Genomic DNA, 13,935 nt, shown 5'->3' on the forward strand with positions numbered 1-13,935 from the left:
GACTTTATTGTCTGACGGACGTACTGTGGCGCAGCTGGTAGAGCTGCTCCACTCACAGCACCAGAGACCCTGGTACGATCCTGACCTCGGGTGCTGTATGTGTGGAGTTCGTCCCTTCTCCCTGTGACCTTGTGGGTTTCCAGCGGGTGCCCCGGTTTCCTCCAACATCACAAAGACATGCGTGTTTGTAGGGTAATTGGCCTCTGAATATTGCCACTAGTGTGTAGGGAAAGGATGCAATGTGGGTTAACATAGAACTAGTGTGAATGGATAATTGATGGTTGGCATGAACTCGTTGGGCCGAAGGGCCTGTTTCCATGCTGTAGCAGTCTTCATCTGTTAAGATAAATGCAAAACACCCATGAAATATATAATGCAATATTTCAACAAGAAAATGTCCTCTGTATCTTTAATAAACCCCATAATTTCCTATCTACATTATATTTATATTACAGGTTGATATATAAAAATATGAATTGGCTGGTTTGGACAAATCTAATCCAATACCTTGATCATCAGTGAAGTGATGGAAGGGCTAATTGATAGTGTTATCAAGCAGCAAGCTACCAAGTTATACTCCATCCTGTAACGCAGGATGTCTTAGTCACACAGCATGGAAACAGGCCCTTTGTCTCAACTTGCCTATGCCAACCAACATGATCGAACTACACAAGTCCCTACTACCAGCGTTTGGTCCATAGCTCTCTAAACCTATCATATTCATGTGCCTGTCCAACTGTTTTTTTTTAAACGTTGTGATGGTGTTAATCCTAGCCAGATTGGAGAGGCTAGGACTTTAAAATTGGGTAAAAGTTTCAGGGCTGCTGGAAGATTTGGTCATTTTGGAATTACTCTCTGCATAACTGGGACAAGCTGGGGAGTGGTGCCAGTTTGTCTAGAGCCTAGATCCAAGTTGCAGGAAAAGAATAAGAACATCTGCAGACCATGCCAATTAGGTGCAAAATGCATAGAATGAATGATTGGATGACCGCAAAGCAGACATACACCTTGTAAATAATTGTAAATAATGTTGCAGAGTTCTACTCTGCGGAATGTTGATTGGATGAGGTATTGAGCCTTGTCTGGTTTTATTGCAGATCAGGATAACCTGATGTTATGTTCGCTTCCTTGGGAAGCCCTGTTTGAATACAATGTATTAGCTGCTGTATTATTGGGTTAGGGAAATGTCTGTTATGTATGGGGTTAATCGATATCTGTAATTGTAAAGAGATCACCCCCATGTGGTTTGGCCCCTCGAGGTCCCGGGACCTATAAAAGTACGCTGCCACGAGGTCCCGTGTCGATCTTCTGGGAGAGCGCTTCGGACTGCGTGACGTACTGGAGTGTCTCTGTTTGAGCGAGGCCCAGAGGGCTTGAACAGGCAGAAACAAGGATTGAACCCGCGGTGGTTAGGTACAGTGGTGGGAACTGTAATTGTGTTTTGTCAAAATAAAGATTAGTTGGTCAAGTGCTTGATTCAGTGGTTTTTGACTGAAACTGCTGGTGGCAGCTTAGAACGAGCAATTTACAATAGTACTTGCCTCAACTACCTCCCCTAGCAGCATGTTCCATACATCTTCTACCGTTTGAGTAAAAACGTTGCCCCTTAAGTTCCTATGAAATCTTTCCCCTCTCACCTTAAACCTATGTCCTCTGGTTCTTGATTCCCCTACTCTGGGTAATATTGGATATATGTTGCTGTTTTTTCACTGCTCTTGGTTCAAAATCCTGGAACTCTCTCCTTAACAACATTTATCCACATATATCCACACTTCAAAGTCTGTAGCTGTTCAAGAAGGCAGCGCACAAGCACCTTCTCCAGGGCAACTGGTGGTAGGAAAATTAAATATTGGCTCAGACGGCAAAGCCCACTTTCCTTCAATGATACTCTTGAACATACTCCGTAACTCACTATATTGTACATTCCCGTCACCCACGTCATGCTCCCAGTGTTACCTGACTGATTCTTGCCATAAACATCCTTAACAAATCCTATCCTATCCGCTCCAGCACCTCTGCAGAAATGTCACAACATACAACATGGAGTCCAGAACCAGGGGTCACAGTTTAAGAATAAGGGCTCGGCCATTTGGGACGGTGAGGAAAAACACAAGGCAATGGAGGCCAATTCTTCGGATGTTTTCAAGAGAGAGTTGGATATACTGTAGCTCTTGGGGCTAACAGAATCAAGGAATATGGGGAGAAAGCGGGAACTGGGTACCGATTTTGGATGATCAGCCAAGATCATATTGAATAGTCGAATGGCCTGTTCCAGCATCCATTTTCTATGTTTCAGTTCTACTATGTAATATGGTTCACAGGGATGTTGCCTGGACTAGAGGGCTATTGTTGTAAAGTAATATTGGATAAGTTGGAACAGTTTCCCCTGCAACAAAGAAGGCTGAGGGGTGACCATATGGAGGTTTATAAAATTATGAAGGGTATAAATGGGGTAGGTAGTCACAGTCTTGTCTTTTTTCCTCGGGTAGGTGTCTAAAACTAGAGGGCATAGGTTTAAGGTTGGAGGGGGTAGATTTGAACGGGATCTGTAGGGCATGAGTTTCCACAAAGTGGGTAGGGAGTTTATAAAATGAGCATCTGGAGGAGGCTGCAGAGGAGGGTACAATTACCACATGTAAAATAAATTTGGATAGACACACTGATAAGAAAGGTTATGATGGCTGTGTCAAAAAAAGGCAAATGGGTACCTTGTTTAGATATGTACCTTGTTTAGAATGGACAAGTTGAGAAAGAAGGCTTAGTTTCGTGCTGTATATCTCTGTGTTTCTATGAATATATGTATCTGGTCACCTCACTGCAGAAAGTAATTATCTCTCTCTAGGACATATTATATGATGTGTCACAGCCAAGTAGACATCGCAATACAGTATATGCACATCACACCATACAACATGCTAATATGAAAGACACAAAATGCTAGAGTAAGTCAGCGGGACAGGCAGCATCTCTGGAGAAAAGGAATGGGTGACTTTTTGGGTCAAGACCCTTCTGCAGACTGAGTGTCAGGGGAGAGGGAAACTGACTCTCAGTCTGAAGAAGGGTCTCAACCCGAAATGTCGCCCGTTCCTTCTCTCCAGAGAAGCTGCCTGTCCCGTTGAGTTATTCCAGCAATTTGTCTTTGGTGTAAACCAGCATCTGCAGTTCCTTCCTTCACATGCTAATATGAAAAATACACATTGCCTCTTATAAAGAGTACAACCATGATAGATATATTTCTCAGTATTCAATATCTAATTGGCAGCACAATATGGCATACACACCTTTAACTTTGCCACAAGACCATACATCAATTACATATTGTAGGACCAGAGAAAATTATATTGTCTGTGGGAATACAGTGAATAAATAAAAATAAAACTGAGGATCTAGATGGAGCTTGGATATAAAAGTCCAGATACTTACTGTGTGGTATTATTCAACAAATTACTGGGAGAAGGAACAAAACAGCAATTAGCCTTGTCATATAGGCGAAAAATAAATTATTCCCACTGTTTTTTGTTTTCAAAATGCAATTTTTTTTCTGATTTCTCATATCTTGAACGCACATTTACAATGTCTGACATTTTTATTTCAAGACATATCTTTTCCTAGCTGGTCATCTTTTGTTTTTTAACGGTTTTGCCACTGGTTTTGATGGATTAAGTTCCGCTCCGATCATTAGGCGGTGGACAAGTCTGTCGCTGTTTCCGGACAGCTACCCGGCCTGTCTGGCAGAACTGAATTCCCTTCACGTACTGTTGGGATAGAAGTTTGACTTAGCGACAGCAGTCCCCAGGGAATGTCATGTATTTTTAGTTGCGGTAGAAATGCTGTCCTTTCAGGCTCTGGAGTCAGTGGCTGTGTATTTTTCCTCAGTGTTATCGACGATCAGAACTGTTCGTCTCTGGAGCTCCATTTATAATTATAATAGCTGATTAATATTTGGTTAGAATAAGAACTTGCCTTTTGATCCGAGCACTGAAGGGAATTTTTTTTTTTGATTGTCCATTGTCCAATGTCTCTTCCTGACATTTATTTCCTTTTGCTGTCAGTGGAAATATATCAGAGCACAGTTGGGCACTGATACTAGAGCATCCACTTTGCTTTAGTGACCTTGGTACAGGTTTCAGGTACATTGTGCTACTTGCAATTACCTTACAGTTCCACAGTTCGACAGCATAATAATCTAGCATTAACTGTGAATACCAAATGTAGAAAAAGAGCAAAAGTATCTTTCAAAGTCCCCTCAAAAGGTTCAAAGTTCAAGCAATCACATGGGCAGTGGTAGAGTTGCTGCTTACAGCGCCAGAGACCCGGGTTCGATCCTGACTACCCCTCTGCAATTGGACCCTCGACTTCCTCATCCACAGACCACAGTCTGTTCGAATTGGCGGAAACACTTCAGTAACAATTATTACGGGAGCACCTCAAGGCTGCGTGTTCAGCCCCCTGCTTTACTCACTCTATACCCATGACTGCGTAGCCGGACATAATGTGAACTCCATCATCAAGTTCGCCGACGACACCACTGTGGTTGGACGAGTCACAGATGGGGATGAGTCAGAGTATAGAAGTGAGATCGATTGACTGACCAAATGGTGCCAGCACAACAACCTGGCTCTCAACATCAGTAAGACCAAGGAAATGATCGTAGACTTTGATAGGGGAAGGATGGGGACCCACAATCCTGTTTATATCAACGGGACGATGGCGGAGAGGGTCAATAACTCCAAAAACCTGGGCGTGCATATTTCCGAAGATCTTTCCTGGACCAAGCACACCGATGCAATTATGAAGAAGACACATCAGCAACTCTACTTCATGAGAAGATTACGGTGATTCGGCATGTTGAAGAGGATTATCCTAAACTTTTACAGGTGCACAGTAGAGAGCATGCTGACTGGTTGCATCGTGGCCTGGCTCGACAACTTGAACGTCCAGGAGCGGAAAAGACTACAAAAAGTTGTGACCGCTGCCCAGTCCATCACTGGCTTTGACCTCCCCACCGTCGAAAGGATCTATCGTAGTCGCTGCCTCAAAAAGGCAGCCAAAATCTTCAAGAACCCACACCATCCTGGTCACACACTCATTTCACCATTGCCATCAGGAGAAAGGTTCAGGAGCCTGAAAACTGTAACATCCAGGTTCAGGAACAGCTTCTTCTCTACAGCCATCAGGTTATTAAATACAACAATGAATAAGCTCTGAGCTCTGAACTGCAAAATACTATATTATTATTGCACTATATTTGTTATTTATTGAACATTTTTTTTTTTTTCTCTTCCTCCATTATGTGCTATGTTTACATATTCACATATTCTGTTATGCTGCAGCAAGTAAGAATTTCATTGTCCCATCCGGGACATATGACAATAAAACACTCTTGAATCGTGACTGTTTAAGAAGGAACTGCAGATGCTGGAAAATCGAAGGTAGACAAAAATGCTGGAGAAACTTAGCGGGTGAGGCAGCATCTATGGAGCGAAGGGAATAGGCAACGTTTCGTGCCGAAACCCTTCTTCAGACTGATATGACTTGATTCTTGAGTTTGTACATTCTCCCTTTGACTGCGTGGGTTTTCTCCAGGTGCTCCGGTTTCCCTCCACACTCCAAAGATGAACACCTTTGTAGGTTAATTGGCTTTGGGAAAACTTGTAAATTGTCCCTGGTGTGTAGGAGAGTGTTATTGTTCACTGGTCGGCATGGATTCGGGGGGCCGAAGGGCCTATTTCTGCACTGTATCTCTATAATAATAATAATAATAATAAATTTTATTTATGGGCGCCTTTCAAGAGTCTCAAGGACACCTTACAAAAATTTAGCAGGTAGAGGAAAAACATGTAAGCGGAATTAAATAAATAGTAGAGACATGACTAGTACACAAATTAAAGACAGAAATTCAGTTCAAAACACAATATGAGGCAATTAATGCACAGATGAAAAGGGAGGGGGACGTCGGGCTAAGGATAGGCAGCGGTGAAGAGATGGGTCTTGAGGCGGGACTGGAAGATGGTGAGGGACACGGAATTGCGGATCAGTTGGGGGAGGGAGTTCCAGAGCCTGGGAGCTGCCCTGGAGAAGGCTCTGTCCCCAAAACTGCGGAGGTTGGACGTGGATGGCGAGGAGACCGGCTGATGTGGATCTGAAGGACCGTGAGGGTTGGTTGGGGGAGAGGAGGTCAGTGAGATATAGGGGGGCCAGATGGTGGAGGGCTTTGTAGGTGAGGACCAGGATTTTGTAGGTGATCCGGTGGGAGATGGGAAGCCAGTGAAGTTGTTTGAGGACTGGAGTGATGTGATGCCAGGATTTGGTGTGGGTGATGAGTCGGGCGGCTGCGTTCTGGACCAGTTGGGGTCGGTTGATGTAGGTGGAGCTGATGCCAAGGAGAAGTGAGTTGCACTAGTCCAGTTGAACTAAACTAAACTAAACAAAAAAAACCTTAAAAATGTAAATTGTAACATGCATTGCAATTGAATGTACATCCATTTAAATTTGTCGTGTTCGTACTTCTGGGTGTGTATAGCTTCTGGAAATAGAAATGGGGATCTCTGGGGAAGCATTGAATATTCACTGTTCTCTTACCAACAAATTATCTAGTTGATGATTTGCCTGCTTCGTATCCCACCACAACCTTATGCATTGTCCATTTTTATTCTGAATGTATGATGTTGTCCAGCTTCCAAGTATTTGATAATTTCAGTTCTGCTTTAAAGATCTTCAGAACTGATCTATGGATTATCCCTGACTGCCTAAATGATCCTGATTGGTATTGATATTGGATTATTAATGTCATGTTTACCAAGAGACAGAGACAAAACTTTGCGTGCTATCCAGGGGAATCATACCATGCCCTAGGCAGTGCAAAAGAAAAATAAACACAGTGCTGGGTAGTGTTGCAGCTACCGAGAAAGTGCAGGTTAAAAAAGTGAAAATGCAGCAACAAGGTAGATTGGAAGATTGAGCATCTATTTGGATCGGGACCTGATGTAGTCAAGAGAGAGTTAGATCTACCTGTAGCTCTTAGGGCTAACGGAATCAAGGGTATGGGGAGAAAGCAGGAACGGGGTACTGATTTTGAATGATCAGCCATGATCATACTGAATGGCGGTGCTGGCTCGAAGGGCCGAATGGCCTACTCCTGCACCTATTTTCCATGTTTCTATCCTTAGCTTTCGAGAGGTTGGCTCAAGAGTCTGGTAACAACGGGCAAGAATCTGTTCATCATTCTGGTGGTGCTTAATTTCAAACCTTTGCATCGTCTTCCTGATGGGAGAGGGGAGGAGAGAATGACTGTTGAGATGACAAAACTCACCATCGTATTTCTTGCCTGCCCTAAGCACCATCATATAAAAGATTGAAGCTCCATGTCATGGAGTCACAGTCATAGGGCTGTACAGAGTGAAAACAGATCCTTTAGCACAATTCATCCATTCTGCCCAAGTTGCTTAATCAAGCTAGACACAAAAGTACTGGAGTAACTCAGCGGGCCAGGCAGCTTCGCTGGAGAAAAAGACGGACTACATTTTGGGTTGGGACCCTTCTTCAGACCAAGATTCAAGATTTCAAGATCAAGATAGATTTAATTGTCACGTGTGCCTGATGGCATAGTGAAATGAATTTCCATACAGCCATACAATAAAAATCAACAGGACACAACACACTATAGAGTTTGACATAAAACATCCCCACACAGCAGAATCAAAGTTCCCCACTGTGTGGGAAGGCACCAAAGTCAGTCTTCTTCCTCCACTATTCCCCGTGGTCAGGGCCTCCCCAAGCCCTGACCCGAAACAGTCACCCCTCCTGTTTCTCCAGGGATTCTGCATGACCCGCTGAGTTACTCCAGTATTCGGTGTCTATCTTTGGTATAAACCAGCATCCTAATCAAGCTACTCCTTCTTGTCTGTGCCTGGCCCATATCCCTCCAAACCCTCCTTATCCATGCACCTGTATTCGTGTCTTTGAAATGTCTTCATTCTAGACGTTGACGTTTAAGAGGACATAAGACATTAAATGATTCCAATGCTAGATAAGAATAGAAGTATCAGTAGAATATTTAACATTATGTAATGTCCCAAACTCAATGAGTGTATTTAATATCTCAAAACTGTGAAATCACCTATTTCAATGGAAGTTGAACTTGCTGTGATGAATACTGCTGTGATAGTAATAGTCTTCATTAATTATCTGAATGATATTTTTATCGATGTGAATATAATTTAGAATATTATTCTACAATAGTTTAGTTTAAACATACATAATACATAGAAATTATGGGAGTGCATCGTAGAATGTATGATGAACAAAGAATAATGTAATGGCACTTATATATTCCTTTTAATTCATTTCGCTAATTTGAATCAAACTCATGTGGATATGCTAATTCATGAAGATTATTTAATTCATAATAGCTTGAACAAAAAACAAACAATAGTTAAGAACAGTCAAATATTGTTTTGTTTAATGAACAATAAATTAGGAACCATTTTTTCTATTAATATCTTGTCAGTGTTTTATAACTATTCAGAATGTGAGATAGGATAGTGGCATTTGAGAGAATTTTTGGATGAAGATACAGGGAATAGAAACATAGAACATAGAGAAATAGGTGCAGGAGCAGGCCATTCGGCCCTACAAGCCTGCACCGCCATTCAATATGATCATGGCTGATCATCCAACTCAGTATCCTGGACCTGCTTTCTCTCCATACCCCCTGATCCCTTTAGGGCCACATCTAACTCCCTCTTAAATATAGCCAATGAACTGGCCTCAACTACCTCTGTGGCAGAGAGTTCCAGAGATTCACCACTCTCTGTGTGAAAAATGCTTTTCTCATCTCGGTCCCAAAGGATTTCCCCTTTATCCTTCAACTGTGACCCCTTGTTCTGGACTTCCCCAACATCGGGAACAATCTTCCTGCATCTAGCCTGTCCAACCCCTTAAGAAATTTGTACGTTTCGTTTCATAGGTGAAGATAAAGATAAAGATAAATACCCCCCTCAATCTCCTAAATTCTCGCGAGTACAAGCCGAGTCTCTCCAGTCTTTCTTCATATGAAAGTCCTGACATCCCAGGAATCAGTCTGGTGAACCTTCTCCGTACTTCATCTATGGCAAGAATGTCTTTCCTCAGATTTGGAGACCAAAACTGTACGCAGGATATGGATTATAGGCAGGCAGGTAAAAGTAGGTCACAAAGTGCAGGAGCGACTCAGTGGGACGGACAGCATCTCTGGAGAACATGGATAGGTGAAGTTTTGGTCCAGGACTGACAGCGTTAGCTGTTTCTCTTGCCACAGATACTGCCTGACCTGCTGACTGCAATGTTTTACATAGAACACAGTACAACACAGACATGGGCCCTTTGTGTTGAACATGATGCCAAACTAAACTGATCTTATCTGCCTGGACATGATCCATCCCCTTCAATTCCCTGCACTTCCATGTGTCTATTTAAAAACCTCTGCCACCACAACCACCACCACCCCTGGCAATGTGTTCCAGGCCCAACTACTCTCTGTGTAAGAAAATCGCCCCACAAATCTTCATTAAACTTTCCCCCACTCGCTTTATAGCTATGCCCTCTAATGTTGGACATTTTCACCCTGGGAAAAAGGTCCTGCCTGTAGGTGATATGTGCATGTACCTTTAACATAGTGACCTCACCACTACTAACCACTCCCCATATCACAAGTATAATTACAACCTCCCCACCCACTGATCTCTCTCTAGTTCCCGTGACAGACCACGTACAGCTAGTGCAGTAATGTATGTTACAGTACGAATAAAGTGAAGTAAAGACACAGTGAGTTGATGACACTTCTTTACACTGCCTATCTATGCCTCTCATAATGTTATATACTTCCATCAAGTCTCCCCTCAACCTCCGATGTTCCATCGAAAACAATCCAGGTCTACCCGACCTCTCCCATGTAGCTGAAATCCAGGCAGTATTCTGGTTAATTTCAGAATTCCAGCATCTGATACTTCTCCAGTTCCAACCCAAAACATCGTCTGTCCATTCCTTCCCCAGATGCTCCCTGACCCATTGAATTCTTCCAGCACATTGTTGTTTTTGCTCAAGATCCCAGCATCTGAAGTTTCTTGTGCGTCAATAGGTACTTTTTTGATTTTCAATCATCTTTTCACCCTCCGATTATCTTTGATCAAACTTTACTTGCTTTGTCTTGCACTAAACTTTATCCCCCTATCATGAATATAGGCACAAAATGCTGGCGTAACTCAGCGGGACAGGCAGCATCTCTGGAGAGAAGGAATGGGTGACGTTTCCGGTCGAGACCTTGTCTCGAAGGGTCTGAAGAAGGGTCTCGACCCGAAACATAACCCATTCCTTCTATCCAGAAATGCTGCTTGTACTGCTGAGTTACTCCAGCATTTTGTGTCTATCTGGTTTAAACCTGTATCTGCAATTTCTTCCTACACATTCCCTTATCATGTATTTGTGCGAATGGATCGATTTGTAATTATGTGTCGTCTTTCTGCTAACTGGCTAGCAAGCAACAAAAGCTTTTCACTGTACCTCTGTACTCGTGACAATAAAGTAAACTAAACTAAACTAAATTAAACTCTTGAATCGTGAGCATTAATGTTTTTCAAAAGAAAAATCTTCTGCCGTACAACGTATACTTCATTATTAAGCTTGCTATAAAAAAAGATAATGCAGAAGAATCAAATGTTTTTCAATGTGACTTCTTTTCGAGGAGACAGTCTGAAGGTGACTTCCTCGATTGGATGGATGCAGTGAAACTGTTAATGCATTTATAAAGAATGCGTTTAGATTTTACTGAGCATCAAAGCACTGGAAATCTTGCTCCTCAGCACCAAATAAGAGGCTATTTCTGGATAACATTACGGGCAATTAATTCAATAATACCCTCTGAAATTGTTATGGTGCCCATTTAGCCCAAACATTCAGGATTCAAATGGTTGCATGCTGGAGTAAATTAGACAGAGAGTGATTGAAAAAGGGAGTTAATTGAGCAATAGACTGTGCATTGTGTTTTTTGATTTTTTTGATTTTGTGTCTTTGGAACGATTTCTATCTTTAATTTGTGTATTGATGATGTCCTTATTATTTATTTTTCTCTCCGACTATATGTTTTTTTTCTCTTCTGTTGACTTTTGTAAGGTGTCCTTGGGTGTCCAGAAAGGTGCCAGCAAATAAAATGCATTATTATTATTATTTGGTTAACTGTTCGGAAGAATGGCCTAGAAATGTCAGTTTCATCTTTTTCCTGTTCATTTGCAGTTTAGTTTAGAGATCCAGCGAGAAGACGGGCCCTTCGGCCCTCTGAGTCTGCACCGACCACAGTTACGCTGTCCTACGTACACTAGGGACAATTTCGAATTTTACCGCAGCCAATTTATAAAGAATGCGGGAAAACCGGAGAGAACGTACAAACTCCATACAGACAGCACCCGTAGTCAGGGTTCAACCTGGGTCTCTGCCGCTGTAAGGAAGCAGCTTCACAGCTATGCCACTGTGCCGCCCACTAGGTGAGTTGCAGAGTCATAGAGACTTACAGCGTAGATACAGGCCCTTCGGCCCAAATTGCCTACAAAGGCCAACATGTTCCATCTGCAGTAGCATCAGCATTTATAGACATTTCTAATCTCCCTTCATCTGCCTTAGTCCTTCCGATGAAAGCACCTTGTGCGTCGTTGGGTAGGGACTTCCAAGCAATTTGGATTCAGTGGTGATGAAGGAATGTTTCTAAGGTGAGAGGGAATGGGTGACGTTTTTGGTCGAGACCCATCGGGGTCTCAACTCAAAACGTCACACATTCCTTCTCTCCAGAGATGCTGCCTGTCCCACTGAGTTACTCCAGCATTTTGTGTCTATCTTCAGCGTGAAGCAGCATCTGAAGTTCCTTTCTATGCATGTTTCTATGGTAAGTGACTACAAAATGGTGGTTGTCCGTTGGCCCCCTCTGCCTTTGTTCTCCTTGGCAGAAAGGGATGTGGGATGTGCAATTAGTTTAGTTTAGTTTAGAGATACAGCACGGAAACAGGACCCTTCAGCCCACCGAGTCTGCACCGACCAGCGATCCCCGCACATTAACACTATCGTACACACACTAGGGACAATTTACACATACACTAAGCCAATTACCCTACATACCTGCACGTACATACCTGTGTGGGAGGTAACTGAAGATCTCGGAGAAAACCCACGCGGTCACGGGGAGAATGTACAAACTCCGTCCAGACAGCACCTGTAATCGGGATCGAACCGGGGTCTCCGGCGCTGCAAGCGCTGTAAGGCAGCAACTCTACCGCGGTACCACCGTGCCGCCCTTGTGGGAGGTGTAGCACTGTGGAGTAGGTCTGAATTTCAAGGGCACCGTGTATTTCCCTCCGCGTGCAACATTCTGGGTTACAGTGCAGAAGTGACTTTGCTTTCAGCTATCGCCCAGGTTAACAAAAAAATAAAAGTTTATTATTCTGCCTCTTCAATCTCGTGTATTAATTGCAGCATGAAGTTACTCCATTTGCACCACTGTCTGATAGGGAAGCAGAACCATCTACAAAGTGCACCTGCAATGTGGGCTCCTTGGTTCTGCATCAGTGCCCAGTCTCATATCTGCACTAACTCAGGCTGTATGCAGAATGAGAACCATCAGCAGCCTGTCTCTGGCACTGAGATGAGTTTAGTTATCTGTAACCAGCTTCCCTCATGACAACCCTGCCCCCACCTTTCCCCAAGGAAGGCAGCAGAAGATGTCTTCCTCTTGTTATTTTACATGAATTTTGGAAACCTAGAAATTAAGAGCAGGATTAGGCCATTCAGTCCTTTGAGACTGTCCTGGCTGATCCTCTGTCCCAGTTCAGATAGTTCTGCCACAACATGACAGTTGCGTTCCTAAGAAACCTTGTGTTATAGAAAATTGTGTTATTAAAAACAAAGGCCACTTGCATAATCATGGACGAGTCTCACCCTGACTGTTCCCTCTTCTCCCCTCTCCCATCAGCAAGAGGTACAGAAGAGTGAAAACACACACCTCCAGATTCAGGGACAGTTTCTTCCCAGCTATTATCAGGCCACTGAACCACCCTATCATTAACTACAGAGTGGTCCTGTAGTACTAGTGGTTACAGTACTATCTACTTCACCAGGGACCCTTGGGCTATCTTTAATCAGACTTTACTGGACTTTGTCTTGCTCTAACATTATTCCCTTTATCCTGTATCTGTTCACTGCGGACGGTTTGATTGCAAACATATATAGTCTTTCCGCTAACTGGATAGCATGCAACAAAAAAGATTTTCAATGTACCTCGGTACACGTGACAAAAAACGGAACAAAATAAATAGTTGTGAATGTGGGGTAGGGCCTTAGGGCCAGAGTTTCAAACTCACAAAAATAACTTTATTTTTTCTCAGGAATTCCAAAAAGTAAAAGTCGTTTTAATAGATTACATTTATTTTTGTTGCTGCAAGCTAAATATACTGAATGTTACATCGTTTGAAGAAGTATTACTGCCCGTCAGTAGAAGCAATTGCTTGAAACTTTCAATGACCTCTTGTGATAAAATGACAGACTTGTTCTTAAGAGACAATGTTGGCCGATTACTGTGGGGAGGTTATATGAGAATAGTATTTGACTGTTTTACCTAAGACAGCATTTCCCCTGTTGTTCAATTTCCAAAATAACTTTTAGGTGGTTCTCTAGTTACTGATCGACATTGCATCATAATCAATTCGGCTTGCATAATAAAAATAGTGTTACGTAATTCATCGATCGTGTTATATCTAAATATGACTTCAGAATTAAGGGACAGAAGTTTAGGGGTAATATGAGGGGGAACTTCTTTACGCAGAGAGTGGTGGCGGTGTGGAATGAACTCCCAGTGGAAGTGGTGGAGGCAGGTTCATTGGTATCATTTAAAAATAAATTGGATAGGCATATGGATGA

Source organism: Leucoraja erinacea, chromosome 10 (genome assembly GCF_028641065.1).
Source record: "Leucoraja erinacea ecotype New England chromosome 10, Leri_hhj_1, whole genome shotgun sequence".
NCBI classification, from domain to species: domain Eukaryota; kingdom Metazoa; phylum Chordata; class Chondrichthyes; order Rajiformes; family Rajidae; genus Leucoraja; species Leucoraja erinaceus.